We start from the raw sequence: 21,101 nt of genomic DNA on the forward strand, positions 1-21,101 counted from the left end.
TTTGATTCTCCCTTTTGTTGAAAACAATGGAACATCAATCAAGTTGCCTTAACTATAAAATTGCCGTCCTACGATGCAAACCTTCAACTTCTTTCTTTTATACCTCACAACTCTCCCAAACTGAGCAAGCACTACCCACCCCTCAAACTTCGTCATTAACTCCAGTGTCGTATTATTTTAAAAACAGGTCCCGACGTCAATTTTTGTTGCTCCTTCGGGGTTGTTGATTCAACACCTCTTTCGATGTGGGAAAACAGGTTTCGGTGGCGATCCTCGATCACGAGCAGTTTAATTTTAGTTTTTCCTGAACTTGTATAACATTGTCTGGTGTGCCCCGTTCACTTGTTGGCGGTGCTGAATCACTTGGAGATGACGACTCTGGCATCGGGGAGAATTTCGGCATTTGGGCAAAATGAGACCTTGGTAATTATTTTCGGTAGCCATTTATCACTTGTCGTGACGGAAACACAATGCTATTGTTCGGGGATGTTTACATTATACTCCTAAAAGTCGTGAGAGTGGACAAGATGGTAAACCGCCTTTCTCTTGTAGGCAGAAAATCGTTCAATGTCTGGCCACATTCGGGTGGAATTTGGGCAAAGTGGAGGAGTAAAATGACTTTATGTGGGAAATTTTAACAATAACGTAATTTGAAATGAAATGGGACAATTTTCTACAAAATATTTCTCCTTTGGGTTTATTTAAGTCATTTGTTCACAATAGTATTTGGCATTTTATATGAATCCCAAAAGTATCGCTTCTGTGTTTGATGTTTGTTTGGACCATGTACTAAGAATTTTCTACTGCTGCTTTATGCAATCTAAACACAGAATGTTCCAACATTGTAATTCAGCAGATGAAACTTTCAATTATAAGGTACTTTTATATGAAGGTAATAATTAGAAGCGTAATAACTATGCCATAAAAGATATAAATACTTTACAATAAAAGATATGGTTCATCCAATTCTAAGAATAATAAGTAACCAGGATAATAATAATAATAGAAAAATGAATAATAATAATAATAATGATTCAATTTATTCGCATATTTGCACAATGAGGCAATTTTTGTTATTAGTTTTGTAGCATATTTTTTTTAAAAAATCATGCATGCAATCAATGATTGAATCTCTCAATCAAAGTGAAGACGTTCAACATGCAATCATTTAATCAAATTATATCAGAAATGTTATATAGAATTACAATTTTGGTATCAAGATTATATACAAAATTTGATTTATTTTAATGTAGATCACATACTTTCAAAAAGACAGATCAACAGGCAAGTCAAACTTCTAGCTCATTCAGTCCAATATCTGAAGCAAATGTAGAAGTCTAAAATGCGAGGAAAATTTTTGATTTATCGTGTTCACATGCATAGGAAAGTACAGAGAAACTGAATTAATTTCGTTCAATATTTGATAGAAACATGTCTTTTCAGTACAAACATAACACACCAAATTTCAGAGGTGCAGCTTGAAAAATGTTTGATGCAGTGTTTTTTCTCCATCAGCGAGAAAGCACAGAATCAAAAGTTTTGCAGAATTCCTTAATTTAATCTATGCTACCTTCACAACCAAAATAATGTGCATATATTTTAACGCTATTTACGATTTGCTTTTTTCATGAGAAATTCGAAGTGAATATTCAAATGATAATTTATTTTGTGATCCTTAATTATTTAAATTTAAGACATGATGAAAATTAGAGATAATCCAATTGAATTGTAGTTAGACATGTAAGAGAAGTATAAAATTAATTTTATTGTTTTAAACTAACGGGGTCATGCAAAACATATGACTATATTACGCATCTGATTTTCAAACCGAATAAGGAAGGGGAGGGTGGGGAGGCATTCGCTTTAAAGTAAATATCTATTTATCTGAAAAAAATATTTAAACTTGAAAGTTATTGATATTAGAAAGCTCATAAAATAAACAGCGAATTTTAAGATAAATATTTAGTTCAAAAGTAAATTTAAAAAAGGTAAATTCAAAAGTATTTTTAATTATTTTAATTTTAGTAAAATTTTTGCAATTCCAATAAAATAAATGTCAAATAGAAGGTAGTAATCTAGTAAAATCTTAGATGGGTAACTGTATTATTTACAAAAAAAAAAAAAAAAAAAAAAAAAATCACCTTCGTTGGGGGAAAAAAGGTAATCCAAAAGGTCTATATTTTCCCATTATTTCCAATTCGTTGAGGAAAACTCTATTTTACAAACGTTGTTGTACAACTTCTGTAGTTTCAATACAGTCGTTATTTTAAAAAAAACAGTATTGATAGAGTTTTTAGTATTGATATTTCATCAAGAGATATAAAACAAGCCCAAGTCCATCTAAGACATACTTCACATTCATCTCTCAGAGGATTCTTGACGGAGGAAGGTCAGAGATTGACCACCTGTGGCTTAGGGCCAACCGCTTCGAAGAGGATGCCAGTTCGGAGAATTTGTCTGTAATATGGATGGATTATGTGAAAGACAGCACTCGGCCAAACAAATACTACCTCGTTCAGTGGTGGCGGGGTGGTTGACTGGACACAAGAAGAAGCCTCTTCGTGACTGGTTAATTATTTATACAAAGCAAATTACAGAATTCAAACTTTCGAGCAATTTTAACAAAACCTCACTGAAAATAATCAGACTAAAATGCCTTTACATTTCGATATAATTTCTTTACAGAAGAAACTGAAACTGATCTCTTTTAATCATCTAAGCAATTTTTAAAGATTGTCTTGTCCTTTGTTTTCTGCTGTTATTATCAAGACCATTTTACCATCTTCCGTGACAAAACAGAACTTTCGGCAGATAGATCTATTACTTTCATTAAAATCGTGATGACTGACGAAATGTTTATCTATAATTCTTTTGTTTTAGATAATTCTAGAAATCTTGCATTTGGAACTAAGAGACCCAGATATTATCGACAGCTTATTACCAAAATTTACTTTAAATGGAATTTAATATGTTATTGAAATTCCATTCTTAAAGTTTCTTTGAACGCGGGCGAAAACCAGAGATGTTTCATTAACTAGGTCACTGGATTAAACTGCTTTCTTTGAATCATTACCAAGAAATATGTTTGCTTATAAAAGCAGGTATTAAATATAAAGAGGTTCTTCCCTTTTGAAGAAATGAACATTAAAAGATAGATTTTACGTTGGTGTTTAAACACGAAGCTATTGTTGCAAGGTATGATTATGCATATTAGTACTTTAAAAGTCAGAATATCTGCTTTGAATTACCAATTTCGGATACGATATTTTAAATGAAGTCCAAATTTCGGTGAATTCAAGGGATATCGTGGTTATCTGATATTAAACTACATGCTCTGCTGTAATACTGATTTTGTTTTCTACTTGTCTGTTGAGTACTGAATTCCAAAATTAAATTGGAATGGATTAGTTCCACATATCACTTATTAGCATGAATTCCTTTATTTGTCATAAAAAATAATTGACACTTAAAAATATTTAACTAATTTTATACTTATATTTTTCAAAATATTGTGTAACAATATCTACATTTATTGATAAATTTAAAAAGAATTTAAATGTTGAATAACACCCAAATGATGAAAAGGAAATGTAAAACTGCTCTAGAATTATTTACTTCTGTTAACATTTTTATTAAAAATGCATAGAGTTATACAAAACATTTGGCAAATTTAATCTAAAAAGACTTTTCGTGCATATATTCAATTTTATCTTGCAGTTTGTTTTATTCAAAGTAGAGAAATGTTTGGAATCCATAAATGTTTTTATGTGATATATCATATTATAAGATAATTTTTTTTTAGCTCTCATTCGATTTTTTTTACCAAAAGATTACACAATATGGACTTGAATTCTTATTTTAAATATAATAGCTTGTATTTAAAAAAAAATGCTTAGTAATATTCTGCAATTATTGTACGCTACAATGTGCAACATCACTGTAATATTATAATTTTTTGGCCTAGTTTTTGATTCGTAGTTGGAATATTGGGAATTCAGGTCATTCATTTCACCAATGTTATGACGTTTAGTATAAGCATGAAACATGCAGCACTGTTATGAATTTAATACAGATATCTAGTAAATGTGATAGAAAAAATATTATAATATAAATATTATATAGAAATAAGTAAAGAAACTATCATTAAATCATTCAATAAAAGCACACTTTAAAAAATAACTTGGAAAATAGCACGTTGATTTTTCATATCATTCATAAAATTATGAGTGTTATGAAAAGAATGGATGATCTTTATGAATGCTATCATTCATAAAAGTATTCTAAAACAATCGATTATTTTCAATAGAACTGAGTTTTGCTTAAGAAAATAACTTGCACTGCACTTCAATTAAATTCATAACTGGACTTGTCTGTTTTTGTAAGACTATTTTGTTTCTTAATCATAGAATTGCTTTTCAAATAATTGATTTTATATGTTGCTACTTTGAAATATGTCCTAGTATCAAATATTTTTTGTTTGAAAAATTTTTGGTTCCTTTTTCTTATTTTCTATAAGTATTAAAAGTTATTTGTGTATGTGTTTTAAAAACAAAATAATTACGCGAAAGAAACAACAATAGCGTCAATATTTTTCAATGAAATTGATTCATATTTAGATAATAAAGGTAATACACGCTGTTTGATTAATTTTAGAATTCAATGATAGCATGCATTTGATACTTACATTACGAAGAGTATGATTGTTTTTTCAAACAAATATTTAATTTTTACTTTACATATTTTTTAATAATATTATTCAAGAATTTATTACTTGACTGATTCTTACTTTGATATTGATCTTATATTAAAACTTTTAATTCTACCAATAAGTTTTCAGTTTTTTTAAAAATATTTTTTGCCATTCACATTAACACCATTTGTTTTGCATGATCAAAATTAAGATTTATGTTTATTAAATAAATTTAATTAAATAAACGACTAAAATGAAATCGATACTAGGGCTGTTTTGGAAATGGTAATTCAATTTTTAACTAAGTTCAGATGACGATGACGACTCTTGAGACTGTAGTCCCTCCCCCGTCCAAAATTCTGCGTCATATCAACGGAAGGGTGTTTCACTTAAGATACCATATTTAAAATGTACGAAACAGATAGACGTCGATTCTTTTAGCGGAATTGAATTTGGAACCTGGAAACCACCGTTCCCGAGAACTTAACACCATTCCCTAATAGGTATTGATGATTTTTTTAAAAAAAGTTTGTAGCAGATTTATTTAATTTTATTAAAACTAATTATAATATTACTTGTGTTTTTGTAAATTAATTAATAAATATTAACAACCATATATAAATAAAAAAAAAACTTTTAAAGGCATATCGAAAGTAGTGTGATCTAAGATTAAAATCATCCCTTCGAATCTTCGCATTTACGTTTTTTTGTTTTTTTTTAAATAAAGCATGATTGTTAATAGAAAAATTGAAACATATTTCGTATCAGACTATTATTTATTTCCTTTTTTTCTTTCAATGGCACACCAATCATGGGAATAGAAAAATTAATACTCTCAAAATATAAATGCAGGCGTCATAGTACAAGGTGGAATGTTAAATAACAAGCGCATGCGCCGAGATACATTTTGTGAAAAATGCAGTTTTACTGCGTTGAATGGCATACGCAGTTTCATTTGCGCTGTGTCAGTGAAACATCTATTGAATTAATTCTATTAAAATACGTTTTTATCGTTAATATTAACAAATTTTTGAAAAATAACAAATTTATGAAATTAATATCCAAAAGTAGATTAAATCTTCCTACCATTATTTACAATTTATAATGAATAACTAAATTGAGAAAAAGAGAAATGGATTCTTTAAACTAATTTATTTTATATTTTTGGCAAATTCGCGTTCTTCCCATGTTATCTTAAAATCATGTTTTGCAAAGGTGCCTATTTCAAACCGGCTTTACTACTCTATTCCAATGTTGAATATGAGTTATCTTAAAATTGTTATTCCATACTTTAGCATAAATCATAACTCATTAGAAATGTGAACAAAGAAAACGAGGGCAAGAATTGCAATGATTCATCGAAGATGCCATTACAATTAAAACCCACTCAAGTCTGGGAAAGGTAACGTTCTTATAAATAGTGCTGATATGATTTCTTGGCCTAGTTTTGAAGCGGTAGGGGAGAATCGCATAGCTTCGCCTTATCTCAAGTAGATTTTTATTATTATTATTATTTGCTTTTTTAAGAGCATCTCAAAGAAGGTTGATGCATTAGCGGGAAATGTAGATAGTTCTCATGAAAGCTTCTTGATGCATAATTTAATAATTTGTAAAAATTAAACATCAATTTTCAGTTCAACAATTATGTCGAATATCAATTTTCATCAATTTTTTTCAGTTCTTTTCTTATTTTTCTTGTATACCACTTATAAAGAAAGTATTGTCAAAAATTCGAACTCGAGATTTTCAAGAATCTTTACATTTTAGATCTCCCTGAGTGTGAAAAATGCACTTTTAGCATTATCTCTGTCTGTAAACATGATATGTCGAAAACGCTCTGAGTTAGAAATTTAGTATATACGTAGTCTCCCTTGCAGATTGGGTACATTTGGCAGATTAGTAGATGTAGTACGTTTGACATTATGTCTATCCATCTGTCTGTCTGTTTGTGGCAGAGGCAACAACAGACAAACAAGACAGAACATCAAAAACATTTTGAGTTTGATGGATGAAATTTGGTATATGTTGTTTACAACAAATTTGTAAATTTTTATCAAATTTTGAGTGAAATCTACTCAGAAGAAGTCTGCCTGTCCGTCTATTCGAATTTAAGTATACATAAATAATTCTATACTCAAATTTAACATCTATTGCGTAGGCACATATCAAAATTTGAGCCAAATCCAACAAATGGTTGACCATCTGTTGGCCTGTATTTTCAGAAGCATGTAAACACGATAGCTCAAAAACTTAGAAACTTAAACATATCAGATTATTTATTATTTTTGGGAATTCACTTAAAAATTAGAAATGCATAAACTGTTTATTGAATCACATTCAGAAATATATTAAAAATCAACTTTATAGCAATTAATTTTACCTTCCATATCCAAACCTTAAACTTTCGTGATATCGACATTTGTTGGAGAAGTGCTTACAAAATTAAGAGAAAAAATTTCGCTCTTTACAGTGAATTATGTACATTGAAAGTTCTATTAAAAATAACCATATATGCTGTAAAAACCCGAAATACAATTTTATACGTATTTCAGTAGCTCACTTGTATTTTTTTCTATTTAGCACTTGAATTTTAATTCATTTTCTTTAAAAATCTCTGAATAAAAAAATTTCTTCAATACATATTTTACCGTTCATTCCGTTACCTTCTAAATAGGCAGTTTTTCAAATAAGTAGAGTTATATTTCATTGATTTTTCGTGTAATAGAAATTCATCTGATGAATTTAAGCAAGTTTTTAACTATGCATAATGCGTTATAAATGAAGTTCTTCATGCGCAGTGATTAGCTCAGATATCGTAGCCATTAGAATTTCACTGAAAGAACTAATCTAACTGCCTATTAATCACTCAGTAGATAGTTTCACCCGCATGTCATTCTGTATTTTTCCTTTTTAATGGCTAGGAATGATGTTAATGATGAATACAAGCGCAGGTAATTCGTCAGTGAGTTAGAAGGAATAGGATATCTCATTTTTTTTAAATGTTCTTGAAAGTGAGATTCACAACTTCTCTGTGAGCTTTAATCTAAATGTCAACTTCCAGATAATATAATTTCTTCAAAAGACCGGTCGTGTTTACACGTTTTAACAATGAGGAAGTGTTTGGCAAGTGGACTAAACCGTTAAAGCACTGGTTATAAAGTTTATAATTTCTATCTTCTCGCTATGCTGTTAACCAATGTTGCACAAAAACTACTTGACTCAAGTGCATTTTGGGATTGTGTAACAAATTACTTACTGAATTTATTTTGCTTGTTGCAGATATGCCTAAATTTCTTCTAAGCGGGACACAAATATAGGCCAGTTTCTCTTGAAAATTATGCAAAAACGCAAACTCCTTCTATATAATAACACCGAATTAGTTTCCTGTCTCATTTACTTCTCATACATTCCATAGGCACTTTAATCTACAGATGACGCCCCATTTTCTCTTTATTATGTATGATCTTTGAATTATGGATTTGCTAGATAGTTTGTTAAATCAAATCGTTATGGCAACACCATAATAACGCGTTGCAGTTGTTTTGGATGATTTTGTTACTCTATTTCGTATCACTTTTAAATCTAGAGTTTCGATAACTGTCTCAAGCAAAAAGCTCAGTTTAGAATCGAAAGTTTTAAAAAGTCATGATTCATATTATTTAATAATTTTCCATATAACTAGTCTGATTGAGTGATAATTATAAAAGCCATCATAATAGAGATTTTGCAAATCTATAACCGCATATTATGAAAGAATACGGTAACGGTTATTTTTAATTTTGCATTTATATAATTTGATTTAACAAAATTCATGTCCAGTTTCGAAATTATACTGGAATTATTTTGGGATAAATCTTATAATTTTGATTCTAGTAATTATGATGAATAAAACGCATTAACCGGCATCCTTATTCCAAATTTCCATGTTATACCATTGGAATATTTTTTGACCATTGACAAATTTAGAGATCACATACATCGCGAATTTTCTTTGGCATTGGGCCTCGCACCAGCATTTCTTCAGCTGAATTTATATAAAGACACATACACATAACAATAATTAAAACCTGATAAAAATATAAAAACAAACTTTTATATAACTCGCTTGATTCAGATTCGGTATAGATGCCAGTTTGGTGGTGATCAGGTTTCGATTTCCATATATTTCAAAACAAACCAGTATATCGACCGAATTGTCGAAAACTCGTATTAAAAGTTATTTACCTCTTTTGGTCGTTTAACTAGCATTTCATAACTAGTAATTCCTCATCTGACTAACAACACTCCGATGTCGTCACCCTTACGCAAGGGGAGCACTCACCACCTGAATCACTCGAGGAAGTCGATTCCTCATGGTACGAGTATAATTTGGCATGTAAATCAGTTTGTTTTCGTTGACGAGGCCGCATATTTAAAACTCCTACAGTTAGCATAGCGCGAAGAGTGGAGGTTACTTTGTGGGCAGAAAAGCAAGGAAGGCCCTAAAAAAAGAGCGTAGGACAGACACCAAAAAGGCACACATTTCGTCTACCCTGTAGGTGTGCCTTCAGGAAGCTTTGCTGATTAAGCAGCCTCTCACAGTCCACGCCTTTTTCGTAAACAAGACACCTGGCAACAAATTGCGAAATTTGCGGCACTCTTAGTGTTACAGCGAGATTCTCCCTCTTTCCATATTGCATGCCATGAGTCGATGCTTTATTGTTGTGTGCTGAATGTGACGACACGTCAGTTGCAAAACGTCACGGATTAAAATGATGTGAGTGCACAGGTAGGATGGTTCCATTCATTAATTTTTGTGAATATCAAGGTATTTCGGAATGGATTATACTGTTGTAGTAATCAGAAATTGAGCGTTCTTCCAGTTGTGTTGTGAGAGCAAGTTAATGAATTAAAAGCAGCCTAATTTATTAGTTGTTTTCAGTAAACTACTGGCTATCTACTGGATTGGACATAAGGCAATCGCATATAATCCGCATATATCCTGAAAAATAATACAGATCAATAAGAAAATGCTTTTACAAATATGTTTACTAATGGATTCATTTGCAAATAACTGTGACTTAATTAACCGTAAATTTATTTACTTATAAATTACCTCTTTACTTTTTATTGAAAATTTGTTCATTTTTTAAAAAGTTTCGTTTTTTTTTTTTTGTATTTGCAACTGAAATTTTTGAACAACTTTGTGGATTTAACTATCGTGAATAGTGACAATTTATTGCAGTTGTTCTCTTCGATTTTCAAAATAACTCCTTTTCGTTACCGACATATCTATTAAGGATTAATCGGGTTTCTTTATCTTGGATTCCCTGCTTCCAAAAATCTGAAAAGAAAATCTATTATATATTTATTAATTTTGTTCGTTTGAATATTCTGGAGAAATTAAATCATATTCATTATCACACATGTTTACTGCTTGATGGCCCTTGTAACAAATTTTTCTTATGCCTTCTTTATAAATTCCTTCAATTCGTCGTTATTCATTTAACACTTCGATGAACATCATAATTAGTTTACTGCACATTTTCCAATAATGTTTATTTCTAATCCTAAAAATTTTGGATAAAATGTATGGATTTGGATAAAGCAATAAACATTAAAAATCCCAACAATCAATATTAAGTTATTAATTTCTTATTTATTAGCTTTTGTAAAAAAACTAATAAATGCATTCCATTAAAAAATTTGCCGGAAGACATTTATTATTAATTAATTTGCATAATTATAAATATTTGCAAGACCATGCCTTTTCTTTAGTTATTTTAATACTGTTAATTATCATTTAATTATTTTATCGGTTATAAAATTCAGTAACATTTAAAAAACAATAAAAATGCGCCAAAATTTCTATTAATTTGTTTAAAAATTACTTTGAAATTTAATAAAGATAACAACGGATTTTTAAGCATGTATTTGGAAAACAAACATGAGTATTTAAGATTCAGACAAATATTTTCTGTTCATGAAACGTGAAAATAATTCATCTGTATTTTGAAGATTTCTTTCCATTCTGACATGAATAAAGCCATGAATTAAATTCTTATGAAATTTTTCATCAATTATCAAGTTTTTATAAAAGAAAGTACTAAAATATATATAATTTAAAACTTATTTATCTTAGCGTGTTACAATTAAACTCGCTAAGATCGCTTAACTTTTTATATTACGCATTAATATGCCATCAAAATTTTAAATTCATTTTTGTATCATTCGATACATGTATGGTACAGAATAATCCCAGAAAAAGTGTCATTTTTTAATTCATTAAAACAATTACGTTATTTAAGAATTTGAAAACATTCATATCTGCTTTCAGCTGCCAGCTACTGCTTACTATTGGTACTATGTTTGTCGTATCGCCGTGACTCCATCAAAAATAATAGTTACATGCAAAGATTTAAGTGTGCTGAAAGTGATACTTTTAGATGACATCGAGATATTAGTAAAATTTCTATATAGATAATAAAATAATTCTGTTTTACTAACTGAAAGTTGGCTGTTGCCCTGCGACATAATCACTTATCCCTGAAAACTTTATAAAATATCGGAATTCCATGATTCTTTACAATCTCCTATTACATGATAAATGTCTACAATGTATATTTTTATTTAAATTGCATGATATTTGTATTGATATTAACACAGGATATTTTGTTATTTATAAATAAGCTTTCTTTATATTGTGAAATAGTGTATCAAGGTTATTCTGTTTATGGTAACAATACTTAATAGAGGATCCTGATTTAGCAAGCAAACACCAGACAAATTAGGTTATCGTATCACATTAACACTCAACATAAATGGGATCACAATATTCTACAATATTTTTGATATTATGCAAATACTGTGAATATTTTACAAAATCATATAATATTATACAATGTCATTTTACTTCTGGAAATTTGGAATTATACACGGAATAAAAAAGAGTCTCCATGAGTAATTTATACATATTGTTTGTTTCAGTATCCCGAGACTAACTTTTCGACGCTTTCACTTCCCCAAGGGGTGATATGCAGAAAGATATGCAGTTATTACTCCTCCTAAATCCGTGAATAATCTGAGTTCATCCTATTATAAAATGTATTCTCCTTTTTTTCGCCTTTCCTTTCATTGCTTTTTTGACGAAATAAATGTCCTTTAGCGTATTCGCAAAAGCGAGGTGGATTTCAGAATTCGAGAATAAGCAGTATATACGTTTATGTATAATTCTCTATTAAATTCTCCTAGGGACTCGGGACAATTCTACACGTGTTAGCAAACTTTTAAAATGAGGTGTCGGTGATTGAGATGATGGGAATTGCAATTCAAGAAGCAGGAAGTGGAAGGTACCATTGATCCCTTATGGCGATTGCGGTAATAATCAATTGCTTGATTTTGAAGTTATATCGAATAGATATCAGGATTTCACTTTTTCTATGAAGCTTTTAGCTTTATGACTATATAAATTCTCATTGTTAGCATTCTGTGATTGTTTTATTCTTCCCTATTCATTTTTGTGAGATTTTCATCGACGCACAAAATATGCTTTGCTTTCGATTAAGTTTTTGCGTATACATATGTCATTGAGCCTGGAAATTGGGTAATTAAATTGCTATTAATATAAATTTTATTTTTTGGAAACCGAAACTGAGAATTATTTAATCAGTCCAATTATTACTTTTAGAAGAACATCCCTTCAAGCAAAATATTTACCTGTAAGAAAACAAAGTAATTAAGCGAAGAAACCTTTAATTTTATTTGAAAGTATTTATCGATATCGATGAATAATTCCTCATTTTAAAGACATGGTTCATTTTTCAAACTCGAATTGTATTTTAATATCTAGGGAAATGTAATAATTTTGTTTCTGGGAAATATATTTTCTAAATTAGAATCAAAAATACCTTTAAAGCAGATTATTTATTGTATAATATTGTGAAATATTTAATGGACATGCTAAATAGGTGATTAAAAATTGAACAGACAAAAGTGGTTAAACAGAAATCAGATGTTTTTGTTTAATTTCTTTAAAATCATTCGTATGATTCGACAAATAATGCTTAATTTTCGGCCCAGAAATTCATAGCTGGGGGAATAGATATTCTTAAAAAACATTAGAAAGTGAATACATGATTTTGCAATTACTTTTTTAAATTAATAATTTCTTTTTTTTAGCATTACCATTGTTTAAAATTGCTGTAATGAAAGTGAATAGTTTCATGGAGCATTCTTATTTGTTTTATTCTAATTTGATTTCTTCTTCTTCTTTTTTTTTTACTTTGATAAATGGAGCAAACTCATATTCTCTTAGAACTTACGAAACGCACTACGCCAATTTATTTTTTTCAGCCATTTTACATTTTTTAAGAGAAAGAAGCACATTACTTCATAATACAACGTAAGGAAACATACGGTTAGATGATGTATTACATATTTGATTAAAATCTTACTATTATTTAGGATAACAATTCCCATCAAAGTATTAAAAAATGGAAATAGAGATAAATGCAATTTATTTTCATAATACGATATAGTTTTATGTCATGATATTTTGCTTGAATAAACGAAATCGGCAAAATACTTGTGTGTTTATTTTCCAATGTTCCAATTGTAGTGAAAAAAAGGACGATAACTTACCAGATCAGTCAATTAATTGCTCGGTAAGAATTAAAGTTGTCATAGGGTAGTGAATTGAAAAAAAGGATTGAAAAGCATCTTAATAAGGCATTTATATCAGAGCTTAAATTTTACAGAACAATCATAAATATTTATGTAATATAATTCTCCTGTCCGAAAAAGGTGGCGGTGTTTAAGCATCGCAGGATATCGGACATATGTATTTATTAAGGGATGTCAACACAGTCGTATTTATTATAAGCCTAACTACTACTCTGCGACCTGTTTCCCGTTTCGTCCTTTCTTTTTTCTTAACAAACGTACCCATCACAATGGGACCCTGCGCCTCCTGGTGTTGGGCCCACTTATATATGTTTCATAAAATAAATCTTGACATTTTAAATGAAATGGTCGCTCGTTTTCACTATCAGATTTTGAGTTCTTGCTCCTGAACAGAAAAATTTCACTTTGAAATAATTTCCAATGCTTTAAATCTTAATTAAAGTTAGAAGAAAATCATCTGCAAAACTCAGAATGAAATTTATTTTGTTAAAAAAAAATTGAAGACTATGCCTCGCGTAATCCTCGGCTTAAATGAACAAACTAAACATTTTTGGAGGAGTTAGGGTGGGGGAGACGTTATTTCGAATAAATTTTGAATCAAAATATCTTCGTAAGAGAATAGAATATTGAAAGCAAGAAAGAAAATATTTCACTTCGAGTTATATTTTAAAAATAATTATCATCTATTAAGAAAACTTAATTTGAGTGAAATATCTGAAATCACATTGTAATAAAGTAGTTATTAAAAATTAATAATAATAAATTCTTGAAATTGGGAAATTAATTTCCTCTCTTGATAAAACCTTTTTTTTTAACTTGAATTTTCAGGACTAGTTAGTCCTCAAAAACACTTCAAGTTTTTATTCGACACAAAAATTATCTAACATTTACTAAAACTGTATTAAAAAAATATTTTTAAATTTTAACTTTTAATAATTTTCGGAATTATTCAATTATATTTTAAATTTGCGAAATTGTTAAAATGAAATATAAATAACTTCTGAAGTTCCAACCATCTGCAAAATACTTATAAGGGTTTTTTTTACCTGACTGATAAGTTTTAGGATACTTTTCTCTTAATATTTTAACTTAATGAATATCATTTATCATATTTAATTCATTAATCTTACAAACAAAAATTCAGAACTTCATTTTTACAATTTTCTTTTTAAGATATGAACATCATCTAAAAGAAATTTCTCAATTCAATGCCATTGCTAATGATTCGAATGCCTTTATGCAACTGTAGAATTATATTAGATAAAAACAATTTTTGTTCATGTATTCAGCTGGACGAAGAAATCGGTAATATGATATATGTTTTATGACTCACGTTTGCTATGAATATTTATATTTTGCGGGGAAAAGTTCTTTGGAAAGATACGATGCTTCGCCATTTTGACAAAATTATGGAATATTTCTGTCACATTAAGATTTTTGTTTAGTCCATTTCAAGGTTCATTGTGTTTGTCTTCATTTGTCAAATATTTCAAGGCGATTGCTCAGAGTAATAAATTATTCCATTTTTTTTTTATTTCAGTAAATTTATTCGACAATCTGACTTCCAGATTTTCCGTATTTGTATTTTGTCTAGACGAAAATTTTTGCTTTGGATGTCGTTAAGCAGCTTGTTTGAAAAATCGAGAACCTTTCTAATTTTCTGAATATACTCGTCTTTTCATTACTTCAATTATTTTCTATAACGATGTAAACAGAAAATATTTTTGAGAAATATAATAAATATGATATATTTTATTAGAAAAATATTTTTAAAAAACAATGTATTCGAAATATGGCATACAAAGATCAATTTTTAAAACCTTTTAATGCAATAAAGAAATATATAATTACTAGCCGCCTTTGGCGACCAGCCGGTTCGCCAATCTTAATGTTTGTTAAAATTTTAATAATTAAATATTTTATGCAATTCCTACTTTAGTAGCTTCTAATAATATTTTAATATTTTAATTATAATTATAAATTAAGTAATTAAGTAAAATTATAATAATATTCTCAAAATATTTTAAAACTTCAAATTTTGATAGTCATATAATTCACTCATAATATTATAAACGCCTTCAGTCATAACGTAATATGTATCTCTCTAATCTTCTGTTAGCTCCCGTAGAATTTATACTTTAAATTAAAGTGGAAATGGTTAAATTGCGATTAATACAAGAACATTTTTTACTGAAACAAAGTATTTTTTAATAATATGATTACTGAAAACAGTCACTGAGCGTTTAAACTTTATGGGCACTAAAGAATATCTTTCTTAATTTATGTAATACTAACCGCCTTTGGCGACCAGCCGGTTCGCCAATCTTAATGTTCGTTAAAATTTTAATAATTAAATATTTTATGCAATTCCTACTTTAATAGCTTCTTCATCAAAATATTTTAAAACTTTAAATTTTGATTGTCATATAATTCATTCATAATATTATAAAGGCCTTCAGTCATAACGTAATATGTATCTCTCTAATTTTCTATTAGCACCTGTAGAACTTATGCTTTAAATTAAAATGGAAAGAATTAATCTTCAATTAATATAATAATATTTTTTGCTGAAACAAAGCATTTTTTTTTATAATCTGATTACTGAAAATAGAGTCACTCAGCGTTTACACTTTATGGGCACTAAAGAATATCTTTTTTAATTTATGTAATATCTCAAGAATTTGTCAACAAAATTTTCTTAGATTCATCATGAACAGATCGATTCATTAACAATGTTTAATTTTAAATGCATCAAACACTAAGAAAATAAAACGAATCGTTTAAAATAAACGGTTGAAAACAGGTTTTAAAAATACTTAAAAAACGATGTACTTAAAACTATAAGCATATACAAAAAATATATAACTAACATGAATACATTTTAATTACAAAAGCATACAACGAACCTAAAAATAATTTAAATCCAGTCCGCATCTGTTGATAATAATTGTCAACACAATGCAGAATTCAGAACACAATGCGCATGCGTGAATTTTCACCGCCAGTTACGTAACGCAAATACGTGGATTTTTCTACGCCAGTTGGAGTAACGCTATGTGGATTAGAAATTTTTAATTTCCTTTATTCTGTTTTATTTTAATTCAAAAGTACTTCAGAATGAATCTGAAAAATCGATTAATTAACAATGTTTAATTTTAAAAGCATCAAACATTAAGAAAATAAACAGAATCGTTTGAAATAATCCGCCGAAAAATATTAACCCTAGCCTCATTACTGTTGGGAAAAAAAAATAAAGCCTTACTCATTTGGCGGTGGGGAAAATGGAAGATTTTTTTGGCGGGAAAGTTAGTTTTTAATTAATAATTAAAATTCTAATTAAAAATTCGAAAAAAGGAACCCCAGGTGCACATTCCCAACCTCCAAGGTATACATGTACCAAATTTGGTAGCTGTAGGTCAAACGGTCTGGCCTGTAGAGCGCCAACACACACACACACGCACATTGAGCTTTATTATAAGTATAGATAATATATAATTATAAAAGTTTGTTTTTAAAAATTTTTATCAGTTACTTATATTAATTAAATTAATTTGTTTATTTTGTTGCAGACAATTTGAAAACAATAAATTAGTAAAATTGGTAATTAATGAATTAGTAATTAATAAAAATAATTTGATAAAGTTTTTTAGAAAAGATTTTATTGAAAATTCTTTAAGAAGTTTACGATTCTCGATAATGTAATACAGACAATAATAGATTCCTTTTTGTTTAAATTGTTTTAATACTGCTTTGTAATGTAGTTAAAAAGCATGTTAAAGTAGCAACAATAATAAATATTTAATGCTTTTTTAAAATGCAGGTTATTAAAATTATTTGTAACAAACCATAATCTTTTGCAATTTTCATTCGAGATCCTTTAAGTCTTAAAAAATTTTGATTGTCAGCATTTTTTTAGAAAATTTATTTTCTCAAAAATATGGATTAATATAAGCAAACAAAGTGAAAAGAAACTTGTCAATTAACTAGCCATTAAATATTGAAAGTAACTAATGGTATGTTTATGACCAAACGATTCTTTTTTTTCTTCTCTCATATTAGATTTATTCGATCTAAAGTAAACTTTCAAAAACATTAGAAACAGATACATTTATTTTTGGATATGAAATTAAATATAAATGTTTCACGTTCCAAGTTACAATAATCTTCTTTATTTCTATTTATTTATAAGGATACATTCTATTCAGAAAATGTAGGAAAAGGGTAGAACCATGTGGGATTTGATACCAAAAAAAATCACCTGTTATATCAGTAATAAATTACATAAAATGTACAAAATTAACAAAAAAAAAAGCTTGAACAATTTGAAAAGATGAAACAAATTGAGAACAAATTGCAAATTTTTGCAACAATATGATATTTAAATTAAAGACAAATTAAAATTGAAAACTTAAAGCACTTTACAGTATTATGGCTAATCAAAATAATATATTTAATGTTTTAACCTAATAATATATTATTTTACTTAATAATATAGAAAATAACAATGTATTATTTTACTTAATAATATAGGGGAAAAAATGATAGATTATCTTAAAGTTTTTTCGATTATATTTCGTTGTGATCTTAGTTAGATAGTACTATGACTGAAACCTCAACAAATTAAAAAAAGTGTGATGCATTTCCTATATTTACCTTTTTTATTACAGCTTGCAGCATCCTTGTTTAGGTTTATAAATAAGATAATTCTTTTAATGTTTTTGGAACATTTCATTCTTTCTATTTATTTTACATTATTCTTCTAAAGACAGAAATAGGCACACATTTATCACAAGAAAATTTATTTTGATAAGACTAATTTGTAGTAGTTCAAAACAAATTGCGAAACTGTCCATGTTTATCACGGCTTGCGGGAGAAGAATTGATGATGTTCTATTGATAATAATAAACGTTTTAATGACATAAGCTGTTGTCAAATGCGTTTTCTGCCTAATTCTTAAAATTTTATTAGTAGTGGGTTTTTTAATTTAATTACATTGCCGATACATTTATTAAAATACATAAAATAGTTGATATCTTGATAACTTGGGGTTTTACTAACTATTAACTTTCATTTCTTTATTGATAAAGCATCGATTTTAAATTTTTTTAAATGCTTGGTTATGAAAAAAAAGAAACAATGATTTTTATTATTGTATAAATTCTTTTGAAGCCTGTTGTTCATTTAAGATGTTTAATGTAAGAAATATTGAACTCATTAGCACTTCATTTTTCATTTATGGCATATTCTATTTTTTGCATTTGTGGAATAGATTCGATTATATTTCACTTTTATATCATTTAAAAATACTTGGATTAAGAACTTAATATTTCTAGAAATTGTTCAAGTTTTATGTGTGAATTTCATTTATTTCTAACACTCCACTCTCTAAGACTTACGATTCTTTTTCAGTGTTTATTTAACGATCGCTTTTAATATTTTACAGAAAAAAAACTAATTAATGCTTTAATATAAGTTTCGCAGGAAATACTTTTTCAAATTACAAATGAATCCTTGAACTACCTGATTAGAAACACGGATAATAAATAAAATAGCAGAGGTAATAATAATGGCAAAGGTATTTCCCATCATTGTTATATGCAAAGCAACATTTTAAGTTCATATCTATTTCCATTACCATAAGTGATTGAGAGAAACAAATAGAATTGAACTTTGCCTTCCCTAAGACTTTGTTAACAATTGTTTAACATCATTGGTTAATGAATCACTTAAGGTTTGTACATCGCAAACTTAAAATATTATCGTGACGGATGATTCATTAAAGTTAATTGCTTCAACAAACATTTGTCTTTCGTGAGTGGCAATCAAGACATTTTCCTCAAGAGCAAATAGAATGAAATGTATGGTAATGAAGAATTCTTATTCTATACATTCATTTATTTTGTTTTTGTTAAAAATTTAAAATGATATTTTTAATAACTTATATAATTGTGGAATCAGCAAAATAAAATCAACACAGTGATTAGATAGTGAGTTATTGAAACTGTTTTTAATTTGATAGCTAGAATTGTTGATGAATAAATAAATAAGTAAAAGATCTTGATCTTTTAGAACTTAGAAAGCTGTACTCGCGATGGCAAAGTTTGCAACCCAACAAATTTCATATTTTTTAATCTGATAAATAAATTTACGCATCGGGTATCAAAGCCTATTTACAAAACCAATTGAAATATTTTGTGAATGTTATTAACAAGTCAATGAAAGCATCATGCTAAAAACAAGACTCGTTGGATTAAAACAACGGTTTAAAAAAATAATAAACCATATTTCTTAACATGCAAACAAATTCTATTTGAACATGGTCAGTTTTCACTTTGATATCCTTAAGAAAATGTGCGAATAAATATGTTAGCTGGTGTCAAATTGAAGATACAAAATGGAAAAATCCTGGTTGAGTATCATAAAAAATAAATCAATTCGATGCTTGATGAATTCTTAATAAAAGTGAATAAAATGAATGTTTTCCATAAGAAAGACTTCAAATGACGCTTATTTTAAGTTTGCTTGCTTAAATATGATTTTAGTAATTTATAAATTTATGTTACTTCATGATTAATTTAAAATAAAAAAAAGTCGTTACTCAAGAATTTCATAACTAAAGAGATCAGTTCGGATATCATAATTTTTTTTAATAATGCTAAATTGAACTAATTTTTTTATTTGTGAAAATTTTCAATCTTTAATTCTTATATCGAAGTTTACCACTTTACTTGTTAATTGTTTTTCAATTTTTTTAAAAAACTTAATCGTGTTAAGATTTTATTTGTTAAGATATTTTTTTTCAAAATTTACCATTTTATAGTACGTGTGAATTACTTTTCATTGTATTGTATTGTATATTTATTTCATTGTCAAATAATTTTCAGTTAATTTTATTTATAAATATTAATAGTTACGAATATATTCCAAAAGTGTTATTTATTCCTTTTTGTTTGCAGATACTTACTCATATTAAAAAAAGATTTTGGATTTTTTAAAAATTATTTATTTTGCTCTGAAGAATTTTAAAGATTTTCTTTGCATTTATGATATATTACTGAAATAGAATTATAGCTATTTTAAATGAATATATTTTGTCAACGCTTATTCACGTCAAAGGCATACTTTTGTTTACGTATTTGTTCATTTTTGATAAACAATATTAGCATCATTAGGTGTCTATTTTTAATGTGTTTATATCGATATTTATTAGTTGAATCTAAACTAAACAATCAATTAAAAATATCTTTGACGTTGTCAAACACCATTAAACGAAAATAATATTTTTATTTATATATTATCTGATATTTTAAAAACATTTTAAAGTTTTTTTTTTTATGAAAAGTTATAATAATAGTAAAGTTGAAAATTATAATAAGTAATGTTTTTTCAGTTTACAACTTTTATAATTGGTATTAAAATATGCGTAAATTATTTATAATTATTGATTTTGTAAAATTTTTTTAAAGAATTTTTAGTTAATTGTATATTTGGCAATACTTATTGAATTAGCACGGTTTCTCTCCATTTCTATGGTAGAGAAAATTATTGAAAATAAGGGCAGTTTAATGAAAATTGATTAATGCAATAAATAGTTTTCTCACATTTATTAATAAATGCCATTTATGTAGTGCAATAAATATCAACAAATAGCTAGAAAATCAACATGCTTTATCTAAAAAGAAATGAATATAAAAAAGATATTAAATCGATATTACTAAAAAAGAAACGTAAAAAAATGTTAATGTTGCA

At 27.8% G+C, this 21,101-nt stretch overlaps 1 protein-coding gene across 3 annotated transcripts in view; it reads left to right on the top strand.

The window, feature by feature from the left end:
• The window catches only part of LOC129963277 (uncharacterized), a 70,528-nt gene that overhangs the window by 44,635 nt on the left and 4,792 nt on the right, over window positions 1-21,101 (top strand). Inside the window, exon 1 of one of the 3 annotated variants that reach the window (XM_056077532.1) lies at window positions 9,183-9,458. The exons of 1 other annotated variant lie outside the window; for it this stretch is intronic. The gene's annotated coding sequence lies outside the window, so the exon portion shown is untranslated. Of the gene's footprint in view, window positions 1-9,182; window positions 9,459-21,101 lie in introns of those variants that run through there. One more of the 3 variants, XM_056077533.1, reaches the window with a different exon arrangement.

Source organism: Argiope bruennichi, chromosome 3 (genome assembly GCF_947563725.1).
Source record: "Argiope bruennichi chromosome 3, qqArgBrue1.1, whole genome shotgun sequence".
Classification (NCBI taxonomy): Eukaryota; Metazoa; Arthropoda; class Arachnida; order Araneae; family Araneidae; genus Argiope; species Argiope bruennichi.